This window comes from Talpa occidentalis, unplaced genomic scaffold, assembly GCF_014898055.3.
Source record: "Talpa occidentalis isolate TD23 unplaced genomic scaffold, MPIMG_talOcc4v2.1 talOcc4.5, whole genome shotgun sequence".
In the NCBI taxonomy this organism is placed as follows: Eukaryota; Metazoa; Chordata; class Mammalia; order Eulipotyphla; family Talpidae; genus Talpa; species Talpa occidentalis.
In genome coordinates, this window is record NW_023604861.1 from 133,885,283 (window position 1) to 133,890,635 (window position 5,353).

A 5,353-nucleotide genomic window follows, 5' to 3' on the forward strand; every position below is an offset into this window, starting at 1 on the left:
ACAATAATCAATAATAATAAAAGCTGAGCTGTTCTGTTCTGACTGAAGTGATGTGCAAGACCCCATGTCACATTCACATCTGAATGATGCTGGCCACCCTGCCCAGAGCAGGTCTTGTGAACTGAGGGTCCTTAGAGCAGAAGAACTGATGATGTGACAGTAGCAATGGCAATTGTATACTATGGATAATAATAATATAACAATAATAACAACAATAATACTAATAGTGTCAACCACTTTTGGAGTCTCCTTACTATGCGGGAGGTGCTGTTGTTGTTGATCTATATGTATTATCTTATTTAATCCTCCCAACAACCCTAGTCTATAAATGCCACTGCAGCATCATCCCATTGTGCAGATGCTCTAACTGAGTCAAGGTAATGCTACGTAAATTGCTTCAAGTCACACAGATAATAAGTAATGGTTTAAGCAGCTGTAACAGCGGGACTCCTGAGGTCCTGTTGCTCCATGTGTACTGGGTCTCTGAGATTTCAGACACCACCTTTCCTGATTCCCCGTCTGTGCCTTCATATTCATTTCACTACAACCTTGCAATAAAGGTCTCTTTTCCAGGCAGTGGAAAAGGGATCAGAATTGCAGAAAAGATAAGGAACTGAACAAAAGTCAAACATCTATTGGAAATGGAAGGATAGGATGTGAGTGGTGATTGTGTCTAGCCTGGGAATGGAGATTTTGCCTGGTCTGGGCTATTTTTGAGTTCACCTTCTGAGCACGGTGGGGTAGGATGAGCAGTCTGGGGAGGGAGACTTGGGTTCAAGTCTTGGTTCTGTTGTTTAGTGACTAAGTGATCTCAGCTCACGCTCCCAGTTGCAGCATCAGCTTTCTCATTCGTAACACATTGGCCATTCCCCTCAAGTGCCACCCTTCATTGGCAGGAGTATGACCTTGAAACCAAAGAGAGCTATGTCCTGCCTCTAGTTTCTTCACTCGGCCATCAGGTGACTTCTAGGAAGGTAGTGAGCTTTTAAAATCTGTCTTGTCTAAAAAAAAATAGCCATTTTAAGTGTTGGCAAATAATTCTCATGTCTGTTCATGTTTCTACACATCCAGCAATTAAAAGCCAAATTGTTGCAGCCTAACTTTTCCAGAATGTTTATATAAGCAAATGGCCTTGGAAAAGTGCTGTGATTCCTTCTGTAGAAAATTTAATCACGTTTGAACTGAGAAAGATAGAGACATGTCTCCCTCTTCCCCTCCCCACAGAGCAGATTTATTCACATTTCAGGGTAGTGAAGGCAGTGGGTGTCTGGAGGGAAGATCGGAAGTTGCCAGACCCCTGGGTAAGAATGGAGACCCCTATCTCCTACTTCCTGAATGTGTCCTCCTGGGTCAAAATGCATCAGTGGATTTGTCTTCTTTATAGTCGCCCTGAATCCTCATTGACTGAATGGAGCACACACAGATAACCTGGGAGGGGGGACTCTGCAGACAAAGAATCCAAGTTCCTGCACTGCACGTGGGGGGCTGCCCAGCCAGAAATGCCCACCATGGACTGGATGTTAGCAAACAAAGAATTTTATTGTGCTGATTCACCTAGCATGTGAGGTCTAGTTATTACAGCATCTAATACTACCTTAATTAATTCAAGCTGTAATATGCAAATAATATTAATTGCTTTTTTATCCCCAACACCGTGCTAGGTTGTTTCACATGTATTATCTCACTTAACTGTGGGCACAACCTTGACATTTAATTATTTTTAATATTACAGATGAAGAACCTGAAATTTAGAAAGATTATATGTTCTTTGGTTTTTGTTAATTTGGTCTTCCACACAAGATCACATTGCTAGTAAGAGACTGATGTAGGATTAAAACTCATTCTCCCTAACTCTAGAAATTATGTTACCCACCCCCTCAAAGGCTAAGTATTTAAAGATGTCTGGATCCCACTGAGGATGCCAGGAATACAAGCCAGGATGTCCAGTGTCCAGCATCCACTTGATCTGTCTCTCTTTGTTTTGTGAGTTGAGCCATTTTTGTTCATGGACCCTGGGTTCCAGATTCTGACCCTAAGCCATGCCGGAGACATTGCTATTTTCCCAGTGGGTGAGCTAAGCTCTTCTAAGTCCATGCTGGTCCTAGCCTGGTTAAAGGCGCAGAGAGCAATGTGTATGAGAAGTCCTATCTTCTGCTCTGACTTTCTAGGACCTGTCAAGACAGCCCTGCTTCACCTCCCTTCCCACAAGGGAGTGAGAGTGATGCTGATATTATGAAACTATTGCCGAGGTATTTCACGTTTCCTGTATTGCAGTGCAATGCCAGGCTCTTAAAGAATGCAATATAAATTTTTAAGCCCAGTAGTAAAGTATAAGTTACCACATAATAGAACACTTAAATTATTGAGAGGAAAACATCGTCCTGAGATTTCTCAAAGGAGTACTTTTTTGAAGAGTTATGTCTGCTCAGTGCAACCCTTGAAAGCAGCGATGCCATTGAAAGTCTGTGTTTTTCTAGAAGTAGAAAGGAAAATGTTTTGTTTTTATAAACTGGCATGTTCACTTAATTTCCTCATCAGATTGGAAATGCCTCCAAAACAATCTCCAAGCCTTCTCCACTTCATACCCCCACGGCTGATGTACATGTGCTGAAATGCTCATAAATGTTCTTATTAATCCTTAGAGAATTTACCAAACTTTCCCATAGATGCCATTGAGATAAAGAAAGACCATAAAACAAAATGCATACCTATTATGTTGGGATTAAGTATTCAGAGTATGCAGAGTGACTCCCAAATGAATAATATAATTATTTCAATTAGACTCATTGTGTGTCTTTATCATACTGGATTTCAAGGTATGCATTAAAGTTATAACAGAGTGGAAACAAAATCTTGCCTCAAGAAGATTGTATACCAGTAGGGAAAGTAAAACTTCATGCAAGTAGAATTTAGATGTAACACAGGGGTACAAAGTAGCCAGCATATGGCCTATTGGATAGCTTTTCCTTCCCACAAAAGTCAAGCATATAGAAAACATTTTCAAATTCACTTTATTTTGACACTCTTTCTCCAATCTCCTGAAATCTGACTTTCTCTGGTATTCAAAAGGTACTGCCTCCACCAAGATCATCAAAGACTTCTTCCTAGTTGCCAAATTCAGTAGACTTTTTTCCCATTATTATATATGACCCTTTCTTCATTTTTGCAAACTTCCTTCAAGTTATCTGTATGGTAGAGAAAATTCCAGTGACAGACTTTGGTCTAAGATGATGCAGGATTGCTGATGCTACCAGGCATCTGGCAGAAGCTAACAGAAATATCTAGAAGTAGATGACATTAAATGAGTTTCAAAATATTACTACAAACACCTTTTCAACAATATCGACAAAGCACATCAACAAAAAAGGCATGGTGGGCCTCCCCGGTGGCGCAGCGGTTGAGCGCTGGGTTGCGAAGCTGCCCGCGGCCTCTGCGGCGCCAGTTCGATCCCCGCTTGCTCCCCGGCCACCGGAGGAGGGTCCCGCATGGCGCGCAGACCTCTCCTGCCGCCCGCTGCTCCCCTCAGCAGTGTACTTCGGTCCTTCTGCCTGCTCTGCTCCCCGCTCTGGCTCTGGTGAATTCTCTCGCCCTCCCGCGCTTCTGACTGTACCCAGTGCATGTGTAAACAAACAAACAAACAAACAAACAAACAAATAAATAAATGAATAAAATGCATGCCTCTTTAAAAAAAAAAAAGGCATGGCTTGAAAAAATGCAAAATAATAAATAATACCAGCAGACCCACCAGAACTTCAGACACTAAGGTCGTTACCCTAGAAAACAACCTCAGAGTAGTGATGCATACTATATCAAAACTAGATAAAAGATGGACAATTTTCTCAGAAAGCTGTAAGTACAAAAAAATGACACAACATATTTGAAAGAGAATCAAATACAAGTTCTAGATTTTAAAAGGTCTGAAATTAAAAATTCATTTAATAAAATTATAAGCAAATCAAACACAATTACATGGATACTGAGTAAAACAGAAAGTGCAACAGGAGAAAATATTCAGAATAGAGTGTGATGAAAATAATGGATGGAAAATACAGAAATGAAGAGAAAGGGGATAAACTGCAAAGATGTAGCTTGAATTATCTTTGAATCAAAGAAGAGACCAAGTGTAGAGGAGACGGAAACAAAAACTTCCAATAAATCATGTGGAAGAATTTCCCAAAATGAGTGAAAGTCATCATGCCATAATTCAAGTAGCCCAATGAAACCCAGGGAAGAAAAATAAGCAACCAACCAACCAAACAAACAAATAAAATACCAAAATAGCCATCCTTACATTTATCATAGTAAAAATAGGCTAGTTACTCTCTATCACGTGCTGATGCCAGTTGGCAATCTACAGCAAGCAAAAATATCCTCTAGGGGTGAAAGTCAAATAGATATTTTCAGTACAATAAAAAGAGGAAGAATTTTTCACTCAAAGACCACAGTAAATACTGAAGGAAACATTGAAAGGTGTCCTTGAGGCAAAAGAACACTGTACCAGGTCACAATTTGCAATGAGTGAAGAAATTAAGTGCAAGAGATATGATAAATTGATAGGTAATTTCAAGCATCACATTTCTGGGAATAAATCTAATAAAATGTATAAACCATCTATACAGAAAACTTGGAAGAAATTAATGAAAACCGAAGTAAATGGAGACTTACTCCATGAACATTGATTGGGAAGCTAAATATAATAGTTATCAATTCCCCCTAAATGTGTATTAGATTCAGTGTGATTCCCATCAGTATCCAATAGTTTGTGTGACTATGAGAAGATTTTTGTAGGGGCTAGGAAAGTAAGAGAACTTGCTCTACAAAATATAAAGGGTTTATAGAAGGAAATATAGGCGAAACACTATGACATACACCTCAATAACATCTTTAAAGACTCATCACCCAAAGCACTAATAGTGAAGGCAAAGATAAACAGCTGGGACTAAGTCAAATTAAAGAGCTTCTGCACAGAAAAAGAGACAATAACAAAAACAAAGAGAAACCCCACCTACTGGGAGAACATTTTTGCACCCAACACTAATGATAAAGGGCTGATCACAAAAATCTACAAAGAGCTGACAAGACTCAACAAAAACAAAGAAAATAATCCAGTCAAAAAATGGGCAGAAGAACTAAAAAGAAACTTCTCCGCAGAGGAAATGCAAATGGCCGACAGGCATATGAAAAAATGTTCAGCTTCATTTGCAATCAGGGAAATGCAAATCAAAACCACAATGAGATACCATCTTACACCAGTGAGAATGGCACATATTAAAAAAAAACTAGCAACAACAAATGTTGGCGAGGACATGGAGAAAAAGGAACTTTCCTGCATTGCTGGTGGGAGTGCAAACTG